The sequence below is a fragment of the Alosa pseudoharengus genome, unplaced genomic scaffold (assembly GCF_046254945.1).
Source record: "Alosa pseudoharengus isolate Yale_2024_CS ecotype anadromous, Long Island Sound unplaced genomic scaffold, YU_APseudo_1.1 YU_APseudo_1.1_scf_24, whole genome shotgun sequence".
Lineage (NCBI taxonomy): Eukaryota > Metazoa > Chordata > Actinopteri > Clupeiformes > Clupeidae > Alosa > Alosa pseudoharengus.
This window is the reverse complement of record NW_027468689.1, coordinates 16,716,905-16,742,575: the sequence shown is the minus strand read 5'-3', so window position 1 is coordinate 16,742,575 and position 25,671 is coordinate 16,716,905. Positions and strand designations below refer to the sequence as shown.

Genomic DNA, 25,671 nt, shown 5'->3' with positions numbered 1-25,671 from the left:
ATCACCGTAAACATTATCAATTAATGAATGTTTTGATTGAATGACATCATCACTAAAACATGGTTTAACTCCTGACCCACAGTAGATTAAATGCCACTGACAGCAAGACTGAAAATAAGGACAGAGATATGTTACAGCTCTATCATGTCCTTCATTCTGTCCAGTAGCAATGTGTATCTTCAAGTGGGTTTGATTGTAATAAGAATGAGAATGGATTGTGTCCTTAGAACGAGAGTGGTTAATATTTCTGTAGACTGCTGACATTTGAATGGTTTTGGATGGAAGCCTTTGTGAATGTTCCAAATTAATTGAAAGTATGGTAAATGAAGGTATCAGGCCCTTCAGTTTACTTGCGCTAAAAAAGGTGAGAGCTCATCTTTGGTGAACTTTGCAAACTTGCCTGATATCAAATACAATGCTAAATGGGCTTTCAGTGTATAAATGCAAATAGCACATACAAATCATCCATGGATGCAAGAAGATTTAATCATTTTATGAAATGTCTAACAACCAGTACAGAATATGGAGTATATAGAAGGATGAGAATATAGACTTGGATATAACTTCATTATTTCAAATATTTTTCAACCAACTTTTAGATTGAACTCAAAAGCAACTCAAAAGCAAAAATATGGCAATGTACAGCATAATTCAACAATTGTCCTTTCTCTACTATAATGAGATTGCAATACAGTATAGCAAAAGTAATTTGTGACAGGGAGAGACTTTTAAGAACAACAAATAACACAGACATTGAGCATGTAGAAGCATAGAAGCATAGAAGATAGAAGGTACAAAAAATGTTACATTTGCTCTTGAACGTTAGCTTTGCATTTTTGCTGAAGGACTTCTACAGTAGTTTCCCCCTCTTTCAGGATAAGCAGCATGTGCCTACATGTGTCACTCCCGATTATCCAGTCTTTCAGTTCTACCCGCATGGCTTTGGCTTCATCCTTGAATGACAGACTCAGGCTGGTGTTTGTCTGTGAGCAGTGGACAGAGTCCGCAGACATGGAACGGAGGTACAGGACGTCGGTGGCATTGTCATCAGCGCAGTTGTCAATGATGACGGTGCCTCGTGGGGAGACCATCATGTAAACATCACTTCCGTCTCCACCTACTAAGTAGTCCTGTCCAGCTTGAGACACAAGGACATCGTTGCCATCAGATCCTTTGAGGAGAGTTGGCTCGTAGCCTGCCACCAGTATGTCAGAGTAGATGGTGCCAACCACGTTCTCAACATCTTTCAGCACATCCCCTTCTGCGTCAGCCTGCCGACACTCACCAGTAAGCAGGTTGATGTAGACCCCTTCACCATTGCTGTGGTTTCCCTGGTAAAACACTGTGTCTCTTCCTGCACCGCCATCCATCAAGTCTGCCCCTGGTCCAGGGATGAAAGCATCAGACCCTGGCCCTCCCATCATGGTGTCATCCCCTTCTTCTCCATAAAGGGTGTCGTCACCGCTGCCCCCCAGAAGGATGTCATTTCCCTGTCCCCCCATCAAGGTGTCATGACCAGGGCCTCCATCTATTGTGTCAACCTTCACTCCACCTGTGAGAGCATTGTCCAAATCATTACCTTCAATGCTATTGGATTGCTGCAGGCATCCTTGGACTGTATGAATGGCTGAAAGGTTTGCATATGCATTTAAATCCATTCGGCAATCAGCCCACTCATTTTCCAGCTTGATTTTGTAGGCTTTGATCAACATAGTCTCAGGGTTTGCATCCTCCAGATAACCAAGCCGAAAGTGTACTCCATCAGATGTCACAAAGGACAGGTGTTGGTACTGTTCACCTAGGTGATATTTATGCAAACGGACCTGCATATCGTGACCCTTCTTTTTGGCTTTGACCAGAACATTATATCCTTCAGACAAAACTGTGAGCGACCCACTGAAAAAGTCAGCTTCAAGGAGAACTGTGTCTTCCTTCATGTCTTTTGATAAGTTATCTATCTCAACATTTGTTCCGTATTCAGATTTCACCACATAGGTGTCTGTACCATCTAACCCTGCCATTAGTCCACCCCCTGTGTAAGGGTCCAGTTTGTTGTCTTTTGCATTGCCAGTCATGTCAACAAATCCTGAGGAGCCATATAGTTCTAACACAGATACAAACTCTCTTTCATTCATGAACATGGGTGAGGCACTTGTCTTTTGTCTATTGTCCACCGTTTGTGGGTACTTCAAGTTCAGCGTGTACTTGCATACCATTTGGTAAATCTCATGTCTTCTTGACATAGACCCTGAGGAGAACAAAGGCTGATCTGCATAAGGACAGCCGTGATCCTGAAACTTTTCTTGGCCTGCGAAAGAGCCTCGAAACACTAAAGAATCTGGTGCGGCACGACACATTACCTCCAAAACACCAGCACTCTCATCAACATCATATACACAAGGTCCTAGCAATGTTGATTGTTGGATACCATCATTTGCCATTCTTTCAGAAATCTTGTTAAACATTTGTGAATCCATTTGTCTTTGGAAAGTTTTACTGTTTGTGAGTGAAGTGGCAAGTTCACAAATATATTTGCTGGATGGCAGGTTGAAAATCACTCCATCAGATGACTGAATCTGAAGATGTTGAGACATAATTGAACCAAACCACCCCTTGATGAAGACTTGCTCAGTGTCATTTACTAACAACTTCAGGTTTTCTCCATCACACTTGCATTTCATGAACTCATATGCTTCTCTCATGTACAGCATGTCTGCTGCGAGGTCTGGAGAGTAATTGTCAACAGTTTTCAATCCGTAACCTGGAGTAACAACGTACCAATCATTCCCTCCTCGACCGCAAAGGAAATCAGTACCTTTTCCTGGAACTATAGTGTTTTGCTGGCTGTTACCTCTGATGTTGTCATTCAAGTCGGATCCTCGCACCTCTGTGACTTGTTCGTAAACCTCGTCCCCTTCCAGGTCCACTTGAAGAGGATATTTGGATTTGCTGTAATCCAAAACTTGAACTAAGATGCACTTACTCATGAAAGGGTTGGATGTCATGCAAGAGGATCGGTCTGTTGAAACTGTGAAAGTTATAAAATCCTCTGTGACAATCACCAGGTGCCGATCTGCTTCTGAACGAAACCAGTTTAGAAGAGTGATGGAAGAGCTTTGATCAGCAAAGGGTGCCAGTATCACATGGTCACCGAACACCCTGACTTTGATGTCATGAATCTTTGCCTCAAGGAGCATCATGTCCTGTTTGTTGTCACTGGAATAGTTTTCAATGGACACTGCTGAATTTGCTCGTTTTTTAATCATGTAGATATCCTCCCCTTCCTTTCCTCTCAAGGTGTCGCTGCCTCCTCCCCCATCAATGAAGTTATTCTCAGCATTACCTGTCAGCTGGTCATTGTGCGCTGAACCAAAGACATTGATCACTGTGTTGAGAGGAGGTCGGGATGCATCAACTATTTGACCTTCAGTTTTAGACATCATATTTATACTCTGAGCAACTAGTTTGATAGAGGATACCACAACACTTGGAATGTCAAAACAGACACCATCCTCTGACATCATGTTTATGTGGCGGTACTCCTCTCCGACAAACCAATTCAATATTCTAACATTATGAGTATTCAAGAAATTTAAAATCACATCATTCCCAGATTTTTTCACAGATAACTGCCGGAAGTTAACGTTTAACACAAGCATGTCCATTGTTTTCACAGAGTCATAGTTGTTAATGACTGTGCTGCCTCCCTGACTGGGAATAATGTAGGTGTCTCTACCCCCCTGACCTTCCACATAACTTTTCTGTGGTCCCAAATAGAAGGTGTCATCACCATTCTTCCCATAAAGTCTGTAATAATAGCTTAACATTATTTCCATAATTTGTTTATCTTCATTAGTCTGAACAGCGAAGAAGTTATTGTCCTGATTGTTTCCTTCATAATTTCCATATCTGGTGTTGGGGATAACCTTATAGCCAGAGACTACATCTATGGAACCAGCAGGAATGAATAGTAATACTTTTCTATATATGGTGCTGTACTGTAATTGGTGAGATTCCCCAATTCCAAGGATTATATCTTTTGTGTTGCTTGTGTCAATTGTCCAACATTTGTGACCAATGGTTGTTTCAGAGGAGACAAAATAATCCATGCAAAATTTTGAAGACCAGTCATCAGACAGACAGAATGTTATACCCCCTCCACTCATTGACATTTCTCCGCCTGTGAAATCAATAGCTTTTCTATTGGCCTGGACCTCTCTGAAGGAGTAGTATTTCCGGTAGTCAGATATCTGTTCCACAAGCCGCCGTCCTTCCTCAATCTCACGATAGGGTATGGTATAAAAAAAACTAACAATATCTAAGACAAAATGCAGAAACCCCTTACCGAGGCCACGAAAAAAGGCCCCAATTTTGTCCAGCACTCCAGCATCTGGTGGAAGGTTGCTCAGCTCAGACTCAATGCTTAAATAGACATCATCAAAAAGCATACGAATTGCACTGATGGCCAAGTTAAGAGGAGCTATTATTGGTGCTAGTACTGGTACCAACTCAAGCACATCCAATACAATCATGAGTGAATCAAATCCAACATCAATATATCCCAGTGCATCTCCTCTTTTGACATCCTCAATAATGCTGTATATTCCAAATCCAATTCCGACCACTGGCATTACTCGTAATGCGGCTTTAGAGAGTGGGTTTCTCAATATTGTATTAATGGTTCTGATAACCTTAATGTTTTTTGTGACTGCTAGTTTTTTCCCAAGCAGTGCCATGCTCAGTCCGGTGGCTCCGTGAGCTGTCTGCAGAGTCCCCATGACTCCATGTTCTACGTCACCTCTCTCAAAGGATTCTACAGCTCCTTTGGCACCCAACATCAGTCCCATGACTCCCATGGCCATCCCTGTGCGTTCCAAGTGCCCCGAGCCCATCTGGGTCTTTCCAGGCTCTGGAATCTTCATCTCTGAAATGCTCTCCATACTTTTCCTGATCTTGTCCATATGCACCTGTCCCTCTTCTGGTAGTTTTACTTTGGCACTGTATTTCTCATGAGGGTTTTTCTTTGATATTACCTCAAAGTAGCACTCCCTGTCTTTCACTTGGATGCTGTCGTGTTTGAGAACAAAGTTTCTCAGTGACTCTCCAAACTGCTTTTGTAAATGAGCTTGAATCTCTCCAGACAGGACAGCAGAGGACCGTGAGTAATGGGAGGAGAGCTTCATCGACTGCTCCACATTTGCATACGCATGCAGATCTTGCCCTGTTACGGCTCCCTCAGTTGATCCTCCTAAGGCCCCGGAGAACCCCTGGTTAGACTGTGGCTTGTTGATGGCATCTGAGTATTGTTGGATTGCTTTTTGAAAATTGATTAATATGTCTGAGTTAGGTCCCGGTTCTTGATTACTGTTCACATGCCGAATTAACTTTTTGGCCAAATCTGGAGTAAATTCCTGTTTGTCTATGTGAGACAGCCATGCTTTGTAGACTTTGCCTTCATTTTTAATTAGCATCCTTAGATCATATTGTCTGTATTCCTGTCCTTCTGGCACATCACTTGAACCATAAAAGCCTCTTTGGGGTTTGTTCATCCAAGTACCACGTCTTGCCATTGGATGCTTTTTTAACAGAAATTCCAGACCCTCTTTTTTTAAAACACCATGTTTATTGGTCATGCTCAATGCCATTGTAATTAATGGAAATGTACGAAAATTTCTTGCAGACTCTGATATTACTGAGGCAAGAAAGTATGTGCTAAACCAGGCTTCTGTTGAGAAGGATAGTTGCTCTGTATTGATTTGGCTGTATAGAGTTTTCCTGGCAAATCTACCATAACTACTTTCTCCTCTCGTTTTAATTTCATTGTGCATGTCAATATAGTGTTGTCTATCTACCTGTTCTCTAATGCTGTCTTTGATCATATTTATTTTGTCATCATCACCGACCTCATTATTGTTTAACCGTTTCCCAGTAGGATACACGTAAAGGGTATTGGTGTCTATGGTGAAAATCCAGTCATGCAACATAATAAATGTGGCTTTTCCTTGGTCTCCATAGTTTGCAAAATGAGTGATCAAATTAAGAACATCTTCAGCGGACCTGATTTCATAGCAGTTTTGAAGCATCCTTTCTATTCTCCAATCTTTTCCTACAAAATACTCATTTTCAGGTGCCATATTTCTGTGTCTCTGGACATAGTTAGTATCCAATGATATGTCAGGCCGATTTAAGTTACCTACAACTCGGTTTCCAAAAAAGGCCCATGCCAATTTCTCCAGGACATCAATGTGGGGGTCAGGGATATTTTGATTGACAAATCTCTTTGGTTCAACTGGTGGGATATTGTGTTGATCAGTGCCAACCAGAAAGTTTTTCTCATTTGAAAAAACCTCCTTTCCTTTGCTGTTGGACTGAATTTTGATGGTAGTTTTCCCGTCCTCTCTCCTCCAAGCAATCACTTTTTTGCTGTCGTCTTTATGCCTCATGACCTCCAGTCCGCTGGGTGTGATCTCCACAGTAACTTTCTCTCCCGAGTGGCTCACCTGTAAAACGGAGCTCCTCAAATGAAGCTCTGTGTGGACTGACCTGGCATGGAGCTCGTTCAGTAATTTGGTGATGAAGGATTCATCAGAGCCAACCTCACAGGCCACAACACTGGTGGTTTTGATCTCTCCCCCCAACCTCTCCATCCGTGAGACAATCTCAGCCACCTCCTCTGCCCGGTACCCAGCCAGCCTCATTTCCTTATCGCTGCCCTTTTTTCCATGACCTACTAGAACCAGTCGGCTATCCTGCGACAAAAGCGAGGGATCTCCTTTGATTAATTTAGGATGACCGTTCTGATCCAGCATGTACACAGAGGTTACTGTGGGGTGTTTCTCATACAGGAAGGTGGCGGCTTGCCGTACCACTGGGTCATCTTCCATGATTAGGATACTCTGTGCATCATACTGGGTTGTGTGGTCTCGTGCTGAAATTTTGGGAGTGTACTTGACAACTAAGTCATTATGATCAAGTATCTGATAGTCCTGTTTGTTAGTTTCCAATACAGCACTAAGTCCATGCGTTTTAAATACTCTCATGAAATTTATCTGAAAATAATCACTTGTGTTGCCATCAATAGAGAATAGAGATGCAGATTTAAGTTCTGTCTGAAGCAGTTTTGTAGCCAATGTTGAACCCCTATACTCTGATAGACTGCTTCCATCTTCTGAGGTGCGACCAAATATCCTCACCACTGTGTCCCTGTTAACTGTTGTGAGGCATGAGACATTGTATAGGCACGCTTGTCCAACCTTCATGGAGTTCAGAGGGTCCTCTTGGTATTCGTCTTCTGCTCTCTGTAATGTCTCTGCCTCCTCGTCCATCAAGAGGAGAACTTTGTTTCGATAGTTGTATGACCATTCTGATGCAGACAGCAGTGAGTCTTGAAGCTTCTGTCCCTCAACATGTACCAGAAAACCTTTGAAGTCCTGTGAGAAACAATTGTGTAAGCAAATGTCTATCATTCGAAGACATAGTAAAATGATATTCAGCAGTTTGATATAAAATGTCAAGTTATATCATTGTGTTGCTGATATTGTACTAAATGATGTTGTAGAAACATACTATAAGCTGGACAAAATATATATTCCTATAATTAAAGGAGAATATAACAGGAACAAATAATGGAGGTTAGTTGATAACCACCCTCTTTTGTAGGTGTTGGTACTGATTATTAATGTTCTTACCTGTTCCTTTTGGAGAAGGCACTGTGGTAAATGCTGACAGTCTTTCAAAACTTCAAATATGTCCTCCTCTGTATTTTCATCCTGTGGAACACTAGCACAAACACACAAGTGTTATTTTATTTCTTTATTTAATTTTAACTGTAACCACAAATTGTTTAACATTTCATACCGAGAAGATCTAGTTTTACCTTTCAGAATCTGACAATTGACGGATAGCTGGTCCGAAACTTCTCTGGAACATTGCTGCTCGGAGCAAAGGGAGACTGTGGCAACAGGAGAGTTATGTATACATTCAGATCATAAGGATAAGTGGACAAACTGCACCAAACCATTTAGTCTGGACCAAAGAAAGTGAACTAAGGACTTTACTGGTGTGAGTACCCTCTATGTAGTGTGTGCATACTGCAAACATGGCTATATTTGTATAGTCTGTCTTATTTCATAAATGTGCATAGATGTGTGTGAAATCAGTATACAGTGTGTATGTGTACAGATATTAAGGCTTACTGGGTGTCAGGTTTTGCCTCATGGGTAATCTGGTCGTGCAGTCCCCTCAGCCTGTGAAGAGAGACTAGGCTTGCAGGTAGGTCCTCCCAATCCTCATCTGACAACTCTGTAGAGACCATACAGTTATTATAAAGAACTCAAGAGACTGATAGGTTACCACCTCAGCCAAGGATGTAGCTGACTGCTTATCACCTTACCTACAAACGTCACATTATTGAAACCTGTGGGAAAAAACGTCCTTGATAGCCACTAACATGTGAATATGGAGGCTAACCCTCCAAATCCAATTAACCCTCCAATTCTATGTTATTGATGATGTAAAATATATTGCAGATCAGTTTGACCAAAAGGCCTTTTGAGACTGGGTGTCTGATGTTTGATATTACTGAAATAAAACACCCTGTTGAACCTTGTTTTCATCCTAAAAGTAAAAGTATGAGTCTTGGTCAATGGTTCATACAGATAAAAAAGCTGCACATTAAAATGCATTCAAAATATTCATTTGCAATCTAAAAATTGAAAAAATATGTTAAAATAGATTAGAAAATAAATAAAAAGGGACTGAGTATGACCAACAGACAGCCTAGTTTGGCTGTAAATACCAAATATGTGTATGTAAAAACGATAATTCCACAGCACTTCTGATTACCAATCCGGTGCTTGAGGAGTGATCATGTAAAGAAAGGGAAGAATCGTCTAGATCAAATAGATGTGGATGTTCCTCATCTTTTTATTTCTTATTTCTGGTCGGTACAGTAAAAAAGACTAAAGTTTCGATGGTTTATTTCTTCATCCGAGTCCATCTCTGGTGAAGATGTAAACCATTGACATGTTGAAAAGACCATTGAAAAGTCTAAAAAATAAGGAACATCCCACATCTGTGTGCTCCAGTGATGCCTCCTTTGTATGTACTGTTCTTATTATGTAATGCTAAAACTACTGATATTAATAATAATTAATTTTATGCAGAGTTAAGTGGCACAGTTGTGTTTATTATGAGGTAAAAGCAACATTGTGGTGTCTTACCAAACTCCACGGTCTTGCACACGAGACTTACAAACAGCAGTAACCACAGAACCTGGGCTCTCTCTGTCTGTCCACCCATGGCTGCACCTGTTAATACCCACACAAAGTCTGTTTTTCACAGCAGAACTGCATGTTTCCTCAACAAGTAACAGTAGTACATCAGATTTGTCTTACCATTAATTAATTTAGCGGCAAAATTACTGCTAAGCAGTAATGTCCTTAGTCAGTAGCTGGATGGGAGACCTCATCTAGTAACACAGAAATTTAGCTTACTGCTGCTGCTAGTGTTCTCTAAATCAGTCGTTCTTAACTGGTCTGGCTTTGGGACCCACAAATTCCCATGTTCATTAAGTCGCTAACCATATAATTTTTTAGCGATCAAGCTAACAGATATGGTGGGCTGTATTGTGCACCTTGGCGCATGGCGTAAAACTCGTTTTCCACCCGGCTCAAAGTTTAATTCCTTATTTTGCACGTTTATTTTTTAAACAAAGCGCCCAGGGGTGTGGTAATTAACAACCTAGGGAGTGGCCTGGCGCATTGTATAAAAATCGTTATTGTACACTGTAATGTTCATGAGATGTAACATTTATCACAACAGTGACGTACTGCATGACCCCCTACAGGCATGCGCAAGTGGTGTAGTCTGAGCAGAGCCTGTGAGCATGCAGTACAGACGTATGTTTGCCTCCAACCTTTAATAAGTAAACGACACTTTCTTAAAGCAACACCAAAGAACTTTTCCTCTGTCGCACGCACGCTATTTGTTTATCCAGCAAGGCTTTGCAAATAACAATGTCCACAGACAAGGTAGAATATGTTGTATGATTTATGAAAGTACGATGTATTGCGACATCAAACGCAAGTCAAATTTGTAGTTTCTTATGTCTCATTTCATCGAACTACAGATCCGCTACCCGATCCGGCAAACTTACATAGTGCGGTTATAGCCGATAGAGGGCTGCGAAGCGAATGCAGAAGTGCCGTTCACCCTGTTAAAAGTTGATGAACCACTGAAACGATTTTGGAAACATTATTTTAAGGTACAAAAAACTCTTTGGTGTTGCTTTAACACTCGGTCTGGTCATTGACTCGTATAACGAGAACATCACATTGGCGACGAGGACAAAACTGAAGGAAACGCCTACACTCCAAACAAAAGAAGAAGAAAGGAAAACGTGGAAAACGGAAAACACGTGAGGACAAGTAGTGCTTAGCCAGCTAGCTCGGCGTGCAAGCTAACCTAACATACTGGAGTAGTAAATGAAAAAGATTATCTTAAAAAAAAAATGGCACTCATCAACACAGTTGCTCTGCCAGCCTTCGATATCGAGGCTGATCCAACCACCGTGGGACCACGCTGGACTAAATGGCTGCAAAGGTTCGACAATTACATTACTGCAATGAACAGTACTGGAGATGCTAGACAGAAAGCATTACTACTGCACTTAGCAGGCGAGCGCGTACATGACATATATGACATGTTAGCTGCAGACCAGGACAAATTTGCAGATGTTAAGAGGAAGCTAAGCACGTACTTCGAACCTAAAAAGAATGTACAATATCAAATATACATGTTCAGAAAGGCAGTGCAGCAGCCAGATGAAAATTTAGACACATATTGCACTAGACTACGCATCCTAGCGAAAAACTGTGAGTTTGCCGACATCGACAAAGAAATTAAGGCACAGTTGATTCAGAGTTGCCGTTCAACCAGACTGCGCAGGAGAGCGCTTAGAGAACCAGGGACCAGCCTTAACGACCTGTTAGAGTACAGGAGAGGAATGGAACTGTCTGAGCAGCAAGCCGCAAGCATGGAAGAGAGTGCTGTGTCAGTGAATGCAGTGCACCAGAAGGGGCGAGCAGCCACCAGCCAACGCGCTGGGAGAGCCACCCCAACAACCAGTGCCGAAATTGCGGTGGACAGTACCCACACGATGGCGAATGCCCTGCGAAAGGAAAGGACTGTAAAGCATGCGGTAAACTGAATCACTTCGCAAAGCACTGCAGATCGAATCAGAGACAACCAAGAAAAGACTTTGACACAAAACGTAGAGACTACAGAGATAACGCTGGATGTCAGAAAACGCACAGGAAAGTGTGCAACATTACAAGCAGCAACACAGACAACTTGCACTCCAGCAGCGATGAAGCATACGTGTTCGCTGCCAGCAGCGACGACAACACTAAACAGCCACGGACACACATCAAACTCAATGGGGTAAGGATATCTGCACTGATTGATTCAGGGGCCGCAGTGAACATTATTAGCGAAGCTGTCAGTACACTGAAACCAAGCCCACAGCTCACCCCAGCTGACATTAAAATATTCTCGTATGGCAGCACTAAGCCCCTTCCCATAAATGGTGCGTTCACATGTAGCACAGAGACCGAGCACAAAAAGACTGTGGTGAAGTTCTACGTAATAAAGGGTGGTAGCTCCACCTTGCTAGGGTACAACACTGCTGACGAGATGGGCCTCATCAAAGTCATAAGCTCTGTGTCTTCTCCAGCAGACGGCACAATAGCAAATGAGCTAATAGAGACTTACCCGGAGTTGTTCCAAGGCATTGGGAAACGGAAATATTTTCAAGTGAAACTCCACATCAACAAGGACATTCAGCCTACCTGTCAGCCACATCGGAGAGTTCCCTTCCACGTCAGGCAAAAAGTCGAAGAGGAGCTGAAAAAGCTTCAGGAGGAAGACATCATCGAGATGGTCACAGGCCCTACACCATGGGTTTCCCCGATCGTCACACCACCTAAGCCAAAGGACCCGGACAAGGTGAGGGTTTGTGTCGATATGAGACAGGCGAACATCGCCATCCAACGCGAACGACACATCACCCCCACTATGGATGATGTAATCCACGAGTTAAATGGTGCTACGGTTTTCTCTAAACTTGACCTGACAGCCGGATACCATCAGCTCGAGCTCCACCCGGACAGCAGGTACATCACTACCTCAACCACACACCTTGGCTTGAGACGCTATAAGCGTTTGAACTTTGGTATATCTTCGGCAGCAGAGGTGTTCCAAAATGCCATCTGTCAAACACTGCAAGGGATTAAAAGGTGTGAAAAATCTAAGTGATGACATCATTGTTTACGGACGAACACAGCAAGAACATGATGACAGTCTCAAAGCAGTGTTTCATAGACTGAGGGAAAGAGTGCTTATGGTCAACAAGAAGAAGTGTGAATTCAATAAACCTAAGCTTGAAATTTTCGGATTCATCTTCTCAGCTGGAGGCATCTCAGCTGACCCCAAAAAGGTTACTGCCATACAAGAAGCCAGCGACCCACACGACCCGACTGAAGTCCGAAGCCTGCTCGGCATGGCAAACTACTGCTCTCGATTCATCAAAGACTTTGCCTCAATTTCAGCACCACTGCGTGAGCTGACCAGAAAGGACACACCGTGGCACTGGGGTCCAGAGCATGTCAGAGCACTACAGACTATCAAGGACAGCCTGACCAGCAACACGGTGATGTCATACTTTGACCCAGGTAAAGATACAGAGCTTGTGGTAGACGCCAGCCCGGTTGGCCTCGGCGCCATTCTTTTCCAAAAGAACAAACTAGCAGAGAGGCGCACCATAGCATACGCCAACCGTGCTCTCAGTGACGTAGAGCGACGCTACTCACAGACTGAAAAGGAAGCGTTGGCCATCGTGTGGAGTTGTGAACACTTTCATTTATATCTGTATGGCAACCCATTCACTCTAGTCACGGACCACAAAGCTCTGGAGGTCATATGGAACAACCCTCGTTCAAAACCACCAGCGAGGATCGAGAGATGGGGACTGAGGCTATAGCCCTACGACCTCAGAGTGGAGTATAGGAAAGGCGCAGAAAACCCTGCCGACTACATATCCCGTCACCCCATCCAGCTGCAAGCAGGTGAGAATACAAGAGCAGTGAAGGTAGCAGAGGAATACGTCAACTTCGTGGCTCAACATGCTACGCCCAAAGCCATGACTCTCGTGGAAATAAAGGAGGAAACACGCAAAGATCCGATCCTGCAGCAGGTCAGTGCCCACATCAGAAACAACACATGGCGAAGTCACAGGTGACGCACAACACACAGAGACATTGAAAAAGTTCAGACAAATCAGTGGAGAGCTCACCGTGTCACTTTCTGATGACATCATACTCCGAGGCACAAGGATTGTCATCCATGCGTCCCTCGAACAGAGAGTACTCCAGCTAGCCCATGAAGGACATCAGGATATCGTAAAGATCAAGACACTGCTCAGATCAAAGGTATGGTTTCCTAACATTGACCAGAAAGCAGAATCCATTGTTAAGAACTGTTTAGCCTGTCAAGCCAACATACTGGTCACACAGTCAGAACCCCTAAGAACGTCTGAGCTGCCAGAAGCTCCCTGGCATAATATATGCGCTGATTTCTATGGCCCTTTTCAGACTGGTGAATACCTTCTGGTCATCATAGACGAATACACTCGATACCCAGTTGTTGAGATGGTCAGATCAGTCTCAGCCAATACAGTAATCCCTGTCCTGGACAAAGTGTTTTCCATGTTTGGCATTCCCAGAGTTCTGAAAACAGACAATGGCCTTCCTTTTAACGGGGAAGTTTGCTACATATCTAGGCTTCCACCACCGCAAAATAACACCTCTCTGGCCCCAAGCAAATGCTACAGCAGAACGTTTCATGCGCACACTCGGAAAGGCCATACGTGTGGCAGAGACTCAAAGCGTCCCATGGAAACAGAGACTGTTTCTCCGTGAGTACCGCTCCACATCACACAGCACTACATATGCATCACCTGCAGAGCTGATGTTTCAGCGCAAGATACACACCAAAATCCTTCTACTCACCATAGCCAGCGACGACAGCACTGATCACATCATCAGAGAGCGTGACAGGGCGGCGAAAGCAAAGATGAAGTCCAACTCCGACTCACACCATCACGCCAAGCCGAACACACTGACCCCAGTACTTTGCCAACAGCCCAAGCGCAACAAGCTCACACCTCCATACAATAGTGAGCCATCCACTGTGTCAGAGGTCAAGGGCTCCATGGTCACAGTGACCAAAGATGGACATTCGATAACAAGGAATTCTTCTTTTTTCAAAAAGATCAATGCTGAGGTTCAAACAGATCCGGACGATCCGGTCAATGACACGGTTGTGGTGGCAACCCCAAGGTATCCATCCAGGATTAATCGTCGGCTGCCATCGCACCTCAAAGACTACGGGCTGTATTTTCGGTCACCAGCGCATGGCGTAAAGTTCGTTATTCACCGGCGCGAAGTTGAATTCGTTATTTTGCACCTTTATTTTTTAAGCATTGCGCCCAGGGGTGTGGCAATTAACAACCTAGGGAGGGACCTGGCGCATTGTCTAAAAATCGCTATCATACACCACCTAAACCTGGTCAGAAGTCAATGGCGAGTTGTTCATATGCTATTTTAAGAGCGCATGTCAACAGTCATATTGGCAGGTGCACGCACCATCCTTCTATCATTCATGAACGCACACCAGCGCACGTCCATGCAAAGCATTACAAATTGCACGATTACAATGGTAAACATAATTAGAATAAAGATATTACGAAATACTGTACATCTCATGATGAGTAGTTATTCACCATCATTTGCAAATTGGTAATGACGGTTAAAAGTGATTAGGGGAGAGGCGAGAGACAATGGAGCACAGCTGAAGACGCACTGTCAAGATATAAGCAACTCCTCTGCAGGATAAATGTTGTTTTATTTAGTCATTTGAGCAACATTAGGGTAAGTGTTGCTTTTTCCAGCCTATGTTTTCTATGGTAACCCATTGTCAGTCAATAGTGAAAGTAACTGCATATAACTGTCTTGTCGTTGACTGACTCCTTGGTGAAGTTAGTTTCACTTTGCCAATGAGTTCAAATAATAGACGAGTGCAAATGCGTGAAGGCTATGCTAGGTTTTAGTAAAGCATGGTTTAAGAATGACTATTCCATACGGTCTCGCAAGCAGCCTCCTTCAAATGCGCCGTTGAATGCCAAAATACCAATGCATTTATTTGACATATCGCGCGTTGCGCCGTTAAAGGGTCATTCTCATTGGTTTAAAATGATGTTACGCCCCAAACACACCCATATGACTGATTAAAAGACCTAGGAACACCTTGTTACGCCATGCGCTCCACTTTTGAGAACGAAACCCCTCCCAATGTGAACTGGACATCCTACTAAATTTGAATAGACTTTTGACGAGTGACGATGCACTTTAGAATGTCATGATAGGGCCCTACGAGTGATGTTTGAATCCAGTGCCGGTGTTCCAGTTTAGATGGTGAGCAGTTTAACTGGTGATATTTGCATAAAATCAGTGAATATTCAACAAGACCCTGCCTACTTCTTAATCTGCTCTGCCTCGGATAGTGCAGGTTTATATTAGGCTACATTTTCACGAAGTGTTTGCAAGTGAGACAATATAACGGATATCGCTGAAAAAATCACCAGTGTATGTCTAATACATGTCCGTTTAAGCATTATCCACAAATATGACACATACTGAATGAATGGAAAAAAATTAAACTAGCGATCTAGCTGGGATTCGAACCACGCATGGACAAGAAAGTTGATTGGATTAGCTTCTACATCGTCTATACCACTACACTACGAGCCGCTGAAATCGATGCCAGATTTCAATGTATATATTGAACTGTTAGTCAAAGTTAACACAGGTTAACATAAGTGAGAAATATACGCCCATGTTAACTGGTGCCATCACAATTTAACATGAGCATATGCAAGCCTCAAAACAACAAAATAGGTTCATCTTTGCCTCACATACCAAAACCTAACTGATGTACAACAAACTGGCATGTCCCACTAACACTTTATTCCGTTTTGGGGGTTAATAATATGAAATACGTCAGTCGTGCAAAAATTATCATAACTTAGTGTCATGTCTCGGTGAAGTTATGCAGTGAGCTGTCTAATGATTTGAAGTAAACACATGAAACTTATTTTCTCCGAGTTAAATATTATTTAATTTGTTGGTCCTAATTTGACGACACAAAATGGTTATCATGGTAGCATATATTACAAAACTTTGATGAGAGAGTTTGATGACAGATGTTGCTGTTTCAGATTCCCACGTAGCCTAAATTAGAAAATAGTTTAGCCTACTTACTGCTCGTTCAGCAGCCTGTTGCAAAACATTCACTTAGCCTAGATGTTTGCTATAATGAATATCTTGATCGATTGACAAATAAGCTGTCACAAGACAACATAGACCTACATTTATTTAATAGGAACACCATGCTATTGCATAGATATAAAATAACCAGTGGTGCAATTGGTTAGCAGGGTGGACTATTGCTGCTAGCTTGCTATTTAAGTGAGCAGTTCGAGGCCTAAGTGATCTTCATAATTTTTGCTTTCTGCACAAAAAACGAGCAACGTCTGATGGGGTCATTTGTTACTGTTTGTGATGCAAAATTACTGAGGCAAAATTAATCTGCATTATTCAAGGCATGCATTCGCTGTGTTTGCTCATGTTATAGGCTATCACCAGTTAACATGGACATCAGGATAGCTAGTAAGCTAGTAGACTAGTCTAATACACTAATAATAAGCCTTGCTCTCTGTAGCGTAGTGGTGATAGTGCTTATGCTTAGAACATTTTGCCTCAGTGAGACTCATGTTCGAAACCCAACAAAACCTTCGCTGATTTACTTTGACACATTTCCTGTTTGCACAACATTTTGTGTGGATGCTTAAGCAGACATGCATTATACATAGCGATTCCCACATGTTTTCGGCAAGATCTTGCTTCATATTCTGTCATGCATGTAGGCTTGTGAAAATGTGAATCTCCAGCACTGGAAGGGCGGAGGCAGAGCAAAGCGTTGTTAACAAGTAGGCAGGGTCTTGTTGAATATTCACGGATTTTATGCAAATATCACAAGTTAACCTGCTCACCATCTAAACTGGAACACCGGCGCTCCGCACACGCACATCACGCACTGCGCGTAGGGCACCAAGTGCCTAGGGGGGCACCAAAAAAATCTTGGTCGTGAAAAATCATCATCACAATAGGCTACTAGTATAAATAACAAATAAAATATGTCTAAAGCATGTTAATATGCAAAAGCAATACAAATGTAATAGGCCTAGACTAAATTAGTCGAGAAAAAGGTGAATCTCCTGTCTCCAGTCTCCCTCTGGTGCCCCCCTCCCCCACCTCCCAGTGGTCTGGTCGATTACGCCTCAATCTTTAGGCAGACACCTTTGACATGGCCTCAAGAGTCAGGGGCGGAAAAAAGAGACAGCCTGATGATACTCGCGCGGCGCTTGCAGGTAAGACAATGTTTTAAATAAAAAATAAAAAAGTTCGTTTTGTAGCCCTTGCGTGTATGCATGTCTATGCTTTAAACTTTGTAACGTAAGCTCCTACTAGCCATGTTCATGTTCAAGTGTTACGTTGATTGATGCTGGCTAGCTAGTTATTTTACGTTGTGGATATGGATTATGGGTTATTGAATGCAATAGACCTCTCCAGAATAAGTCCCGCCTCCGTAACTTCCGTATCCATCCAACTTCCGGGCGTGGATTGTCTATGGGGAATAACATGGCGTTTCGAAATATCATACCGGTAAAACATCTGTAGGTAGTGAAGTTGAAAAAGCTGGTGGGCAGATTGACCTACACACTTCTGCCATATAGTTTCCACTGGATTTTTTGATTGTCGGTGCCGTTTAAGTAGTATACTATAGACTATACTACTCAAACGGCACCGAAAATCAAAAAATCCAGTGGAAACTAGATGGCAGAAGTGTGTAGGCCAATCTGCCCAGCAGCTTTTTCTACTTTGTCACCTACAGAGTTTGACAGGTACGATCTTTCAAAACGCCATGTTATTTCCCATAGACAATCCACGCCCGGAAGTTGGATGGATACGGAAGTTAGGAGGCGGGATATATTCTGGAGAGGTCTATTCAACTCTCGGCTGTTTTCTGTTAACGTTGGCCATCTGTGCATATGACTAGCAATCCTTCCTCAGGTTGCTAGCTAGCAATGGTATTTCTGATTATGCTTAAACTGGGCTTGCTATTTCTTTTAGCTGTCAGATAACGTTAGCCTATTAGCCTAGTTTGCTTTGCATTTCAGGACACTTTTTCAGCGTTTGTTATCAATTATGATCAAACGATCTGATTGTGTAGTGAAAAAGTAACGCTACAAGTGACACTTTCATAACGTAGGCCTAGATTAGTGGGAAACGGCTCTTCTTAAGGTGAACTTTGGAAAAACCCTGTAACTGAACGTGATGTGATTTTGCCAAATTAGACAGCTTTAGATAAGTTTAGTTGTTGTTCTATGTGGTTATTTTCAAGAGGTTCATAGAGGGCGACATGTGTTGGTGGAACTGCAATTAGAAAAAAAAAACACAATCTCAGTGTTTGTAGATTTCCATATTCACAGAGTTGTCAAATTATGTACAGAATTATTATATTGTGCCTAGACCTCTTTTAAAGGTAAAATAGAGTTTTGAATTTTACATTTTCACATAGTGTCACATGTGACACATAGGCCTATATAAACCTAAAAGACTAGCCTAATGTGTGCAATATCTTTGTATGATGGTTCAATCAAAAATGCATTTCAGTAGAATCCCTGAATGTTTTGTCTTGTATTTCTGAATGCAGGGTCAATGCTAAGATACATGCAAGGAGCAACTCAAGGCCAGGAGGAAGAATTAGATCAACCATCAGTTCTAGTCCACAACACCAGCCACCAACCAGCTCTGCAGACTCTGCAACAGCACTCAGCCCTGACCAACAATCATCAAATAGCCCAGGTACAGATACAAGTCGACACACAACCACATCTGCTTCTAAAGGCAGAGTGAGTCCTGTTACTGAGGGGCCATCAGCAAGTGACACTGCAGAGACATATCTGCCCCCTCCAACTGATCCTGCTCTATGGTCAGCTCACATTTTAGATGCTGATGTGTGGAAATTGTGCGGAGAGGGCCTTTTAAAGTCAGCTCTGATTTTGGAAATAAAGAGAACCTAAGCAATTCTGAATGGTTGTTATTCCTTTGGTGGTGGGGGGTTGGGGGGCACCACCAAGCATTTGTGCTTAGGGCACCCAAATGGCTAGCGCCGGCCCTGTTTGAATCACCAGGCTGAATTTGAAAAAAAAACTGTTAATGTTTACACTTGTTGATTGAAGGTTATGTATCTGACTGTTAGATTCAGTGACACCTATAATATATGTATGAACGTGTTTTCAACTGTTCCGGATATACAGTTCACTTGATATGAATGCATTTCTATGATTTCTAAATGACTACTTAGTTTTGATATAATGTGAAGAATACTAAAAACTTAAAAGAACTTGAGCATTACCAAATGCATTAGTGTAGGTTTTAAAAATTGAGTTACAACTACAGTTATATTGTAAACAAATCAGTAATGTCATTATACAGTAAGTGAATGAGTTATTTCTTAGACAATGTTTGCAGAGATGTTTATTCTGTTAAAAATGAGATGTAACATTTGTCACAACAGTGACGTACTGCATGACCCCCTACAGGCATGGGCAAGTGGTGTAGTCTGAGCAGAGCCTGCGAGCATGTGTAGCAGTACAGAGGTATGTTTGCCTCCAACCTTTAATAAGTAAACGACACTTTCTTAACACTCGGTCTGGTCATTGACTCATATAACGAGAACATCACATACACCTGGTCAGAAGTCTATGGCGAGTTGTTTATATGCTATTTTAAGAGCGCATTGTCAACAGTCATATTGGCGGGTGCACAACGCACCATCCTTCTATCATCCATGAACGCACACCAAGCATGTCCATGCAAAACATTACAGATTGCAGATTACAATGGGAAACATAATTACAATAAAGATATTACAAAATACTTTACATCTCATGATGAGTAGTTATTCATTTGCAAATTGGTAATGACAGTTAAAAGTAATTAAGGAAGAAGCGAGAGACACGTATGGAGCACAGCTGAAGACGCACTGTCATGAGATACAGTATAAGCAACTCCTCTGCAGGATAAATGTTTTTTTATTCAGTCATTTGAGCAATATTAGGGTAAGTGTTGCTTTTTCCAGCCTATGTTTTCGATGGTAACCCATTGTCAGTCAATAGTGAAAGTAACTGCATATATTGTAACTGTCTTGTCGTTGACTGACACTATGGTGAAGTTAGTTTCACTTTGCCAATGAGTTCAAATAATAGAGGAGTGCAAATGTGTGAAGGCTATGCTAGGTTTTAGTAAGGTATGGTTTAGTGGAATGATTATTCCATACGGTCTCGCAAGCAGCCTCCTTCAAATGTGCCGTTGAATGTCAAAATGCCGATGCATTTATTTGACATTGCGCTTTGCGCCGTTAAATGACTGCCATAGAAAAAAGTCTATCAAAATAAAGGTCCAATATTAGATCTGATAAGGAAGCATTTTAAATAGGCGATTTTTTTTAATGATAAAGTAAAGCTGACCATCAACTAACAAATGTTATCTGAAATGATCCCTCAACCCAAAAGCGAACCACAGTTGAGCAGCCTATAGGCTAGCATGCAAAATCAGCCACTCTAACCGCTACACCATCATGACTGACTAATGAATAGTGTGAATTAAACACACCGACACATAACGGCTTGTTGCCGACACCGGTGAAATGCACCAAAGATTCACTTAGCCGTGGTCACATAACATGGGCATTTTGAACCACCAACAGTGTTTCGAAACACTTCAAAAGCTCTTTTGTGTTTGTTTGTTTTTTTCTGTATGTGGTAAATATGTATTTGTGTTCTGTTTTGTGGATTATTAAACTTTAATGTTGAACTGAATATATACATGTTGTAGATTTAGGGAGCATTTCTCTTATTTTTGGAGTTGCTGTAGAAAAAGAGGCAAATGATTGCAAAGATCAAAATGATGCATGAATGTTGAAGCTAGATCTAACTGTACTTGAACAAAATGTAATTGAATATTTACAGTTTTTTACAATTGTTTACACACGTTTTCAAAACTCTGTGTCTTTTTTTCAAAACTCCACACACAAAACCCACAACTGCTCACACAAAATGCAAAATGCCCCAAATCTCCAGCAAAATGACACACAACATTCAAAATGTCAAAAACACATGTTTAAAGCAAACATTCGCCTCACATTACACTTTTGTCATAATATGACATTTTGGATACATCATGTACACACTGTTGCTCAAAACCTAAAGCTCTTCTGTCTTAGGCTTTCTATATGTATTTCCATACAAGAGTGAAAGTTACGGTATCAACAAAGAGAAGTTGAAATACACAGTAAAAATGCAAGCAATATTGAAACCAAAAATAGTGATTTTTCCCAAATAATTTGCTGTTGTGAATACAGTATTTTACAGCAAACAAGAAAAAAAGCAAAGAAGAATACAATGACCACCAGATGTACATGAAGTTTTGAAAACACTGATTTTGTTTTTTTCTAAAGACAAGTGTGTGTGTGGGGGGGGGGTCGTGTACAGTATGTATTCATAGGCCTATAGACCCTTTCAACTGCAGAAACAAACAATTCTACAGTAAGCGTTCCTAAGGCATTTCTGGAGGCACAGAAAATGTATTGAGCTAATGGTATACCGTAACATGGGGACAAACAAAAATAGAGTAAAAAGACATTTTACACAAAGTCAACTTTTTGTAGAACATTACTGTAAGTCCGATTACTGTAATTTTCAAAGTATCTGCATTGGTTCTGAATATTTTACATGTAACCGGAAATCCTCTAGGAGCAGTTTCACATTCAATTCACATCCACAGTCCATTCACATTTCACAGGCCTTAAGTTTTTTGCTGCACAACCACTTTTAGGCGGATAAAAATAATAATGAGAGCAAAAACAATAGGGTTGCCGCAGCTTCGCTGCTTGGACCCCTAATAAATGGTCAGTTTTTAAAAATGTTCCTTCATCATTAGAAGAAACAGAAAATGTGAGTGTGAGTCTAAAGAATGAAACCCCAAAAGTTTGTACTACCCCCTTTATGGAATGTTAGGCCTAATGCTTTCTGTCTTTTCTTAGCTTTTATAACCTCCTTCAATCTCCTGTGAGGAGCTATTGTATCATATCTCAGGTGTACTTTGAAGCCATTCCTTTGAAAGTTATGTCACATCTACCACATCGCCTGGTTGTATACCATGTACAGCATACTTTTGCACTAGCATGACTTTTATGTTTTACTATCAAATTAATTTGATGATAGAATATTTATAAAAACTGATGATGCATTAAATATTGTGTTAATGACCAAACATTTATTTGTGTTGTACATTTTGTCATTTTAGAGCAGATTCAAACTTTTGCTCTCAACCGTGTGTGGGAATCAAACCTAGTTGCTGCACACAAATCTCCATGACACCCCCATTGTTTAGTTATGCTAATAAAAGTGCTGAATTAATGATGAGTAATGTCACATTGTACCAGGAAGTTTTTTTTGTGTTGAATGCAAGAATATAAAAAAATATATGCAGGGTGCGATTTGTAGGGGGGGATGGTGAGGATTTCCCCCCCTCTGGTTTTCCTATCCCTACCTCTGCAAAATTATTTTTATCCCCGGTGGGGACAACATTTATCCCCCTCTGCCCCTCATATTGATTAATGCTACTTCATATAAGTAAAGCGCTGCAACGTGAGAACAGTCTAGTAGGCTTGCCTACATAATAATCTGACATCAGAAACTCATGCTGCTGACACAGTGGCTGCGTGATAACTTAATTTGGCCTTGATCGTGCAGGACATTTCAGAATGTCGAGTGTGTAATCCATCATAAATGGCTAGTTTCAATGGAAAAGCTGGACAAATGAAAGAAAACGAGAAGGATTCAGTGAAGCATAATAATGTTTTAGAACCTTCAAAATTAGAAAACTGATGGAACTGAGATGGAGGACAACTGCACGTAGAGTAGAACGTAGGCCTATTGTCCGAAGGAACTTACATTAAATGAGGAGATATTTGCTGATTGCTGAATGTCACAAAAAGTGTTACAGAAATTGCTTGGCATCGCTTAATCAATGGCTCTCTACCGAAACACCTGTAGTTTGCGGAGGACGAACGAGAAAGCATTTGTTTGATAAATCAGCCAATAGGCTAGGCCTAGTAGACAGAAGTAGTAGAACTTTTAGAAATAATCTGTACTGCAAAAACGAATGTTGGTGGGTATTTAAAAAATAGGGTATTATTAGCCATGACATTACTAGGCTATGAATCGTTCGTTCATTTTTTTTAATTTTTTTTTTTGGGGGGGGGGGTTACAAACTTATTCAAAATCATCCCCCCCTCTGGTTTTTACACAAATCACACCCTGAATATATGTATATAACATCTCATCAATAGAAACAACAACACTTGCTGCATAGTCTTAAAACACTTCCCCAAAAATACAATGATGATCAAAGATGAAATGATCAACAAAACTCATAACTGCCTTTCCCTCTGTACCTTTCACATAATAACAACACAACATTGATATCATCATCATCATCATCACTGGTAATAGTGTTAGTGGTAGTACTAATATGGAGTATGTAATGTGTAAGTGCCAGTTACCTTCCACACAGCCTGAGATCTGTCAGAAGAGTGAGGAAACACTGACTCCACACTCCGCTTTTATGGCCATGGAGACTTCATGCAATACCGTTATTGCAACTCATGCAATCGTTATTATTTTTTTTAGTAAAATATGTTGTCAGCAAAATCAGGAATTTGGAAGAAACGAGAAATAACACGAAGAGGGAAGTGACACAGGAGAACATTGTGGGAGAAGAAGTGGGGGTGGTGTGTGTGTGTGTGTGTGTGTGTGTGTGTGTGGGGGGGGGGTTACAATGTTCAACCTCATTGTAATTCTACTGTTAATAACTCAACCCAACTGTATTATAATCATACTGCATGCAATGGAATTGTATACTAATTCTACTGCATGCAAAAACACTGTATGCACAACTAACATACGCAACCCTATTAGACTGTAAGTGTTGGCATGAGAGCCTGCATCAACAGCCCAGGTACAGCCAAGGAGGGCAATAATCAGTAAACAACTTGTTCATTGGGAAACGTTTGTTAGTGGCGTTTGTGGTTTAGCTTGAGGTGAGCCTACACTACTGACACTACTGAGCCTGTACAGTAGATGCCATGGGCCTGATTCAATTAAATACAGATGAAGACAGGCGCCCACTTGACCTTGTGACCTGTGAACGAGGGTATCTCTTTTGCTGTGATTCTGGTGCACCTCAATAGGCCATTGTCATACATAATCTAGGTTATTTGGGTTATCTAATCTTCTTTATTATAATACATGATATATTGTTTGTTTTCTGAGATTCTGACATTCTAAGATTTACTCTGTAAATTGAAGAAAGCTATTCAATAATCTGCACCATTATTCTTTATCCCCATATTGTTCTATCTTAACTAATGTCCCTGGTCCTCCAGTGCTACATTTCTTATGCCGTCTTTCATTACAATGATTTTAAAACTATAATAATTGCATAACAAGACTGTCCAAAGTATTCATGACAGGAGACGTTTATGTACTTTGCCTGTGTCAGCAAAATAGTTTGAATCACTGTCTTAGGCAATGTTCCAAACATACAGAAGTGAAAGTACATACTTGCCACACCTGTTTCCTTTCAAGCCAGTAGAAAACTGGAACTATTGTATAGTATGTGTATAGTAACTGAATGTATTTTTTGTCTTTCTACAAACAGTGTTTAACGTCTCTATCTCTCATACTCTCTCTCTGTCTCTCTCTCTCTGTCTCTCTCTCTCTCTCTCTCTCTCTCTCTCTCTCTTGCCCCTTCTCTTTATTCATGTCTGAACACATTTCGCAGACAATTCAGAACTCTGTCTTACAAGTGTGCATGTGTGTGTGTGTGTGAGAGAGAGAGAGAGAGGGAGAGAGAGAGAGAGAGACATCAGTGTACAAAACTGGCAAAATACCTACTCCATTATAGCCACTAGAGGTCAGATTCTGCTATTTTATGTGATCTGATACTTACAGTAAGCAAGTCTTTGTGGCAAATCATGTATGATCTTGTTTACAAGTCAGAAGGTTTGTTTACAATTCAGAACAACATACCAATAATCCTTACGTTAGAATATAACCGAGCATAGCACTTTGCTGAATGCAATATTTCAAGCCGGTTGATTCTAAATGCTAACTGGTCTAGAACACCTTTGAAATATGCCTAGGCTACTTATTGTCTTTGTTTTAACAGCAGATACTTGATAGTATTTACTCCCAACAGCCCCACAGTATTGTCACATCTGCAAAAAAAGATAGAAACATGTCTTCCAGGCAATGTTGCAAAAAAACAGAACTGAAAGTCCAGTGTTTTCACACCCGTTTCCTAGAAAACTGGAGCTGTTTTTGGTTTCTGGCCTCATTATGACAGCCACTAGCATAGCTAGCAT

The 25,671-nt window shown here is 41.4% G+C and overlaps 1 long non-coding RNA gene across 1 annotated transcript; it reads right to left on the bottom strand.

The window, feature by feature from the left end:
• Positions 1–464: 464 nt before the first annotated feature.
• On the bottom strand, positions 465–23,851 carry LOC143142412 (uncharacterized). Its single transcript, XR_012990930.1, has 6 exons — positions 23,809–23,851; positions 9,222–9,308; positions 8,196–8,301; positions 7,877–7,951; positions 7,689–7,779; positions 465–7,430 (listed from the first exon to the last, which is right to left on the bottom strand). It is a non-coding gene; the product is annotated as an uncharacterized LOC143142412 (long non-coding RNA).
• Between the last annotated feature and the right edge of the window lie 1,820 nt (positions 23,852–25,671).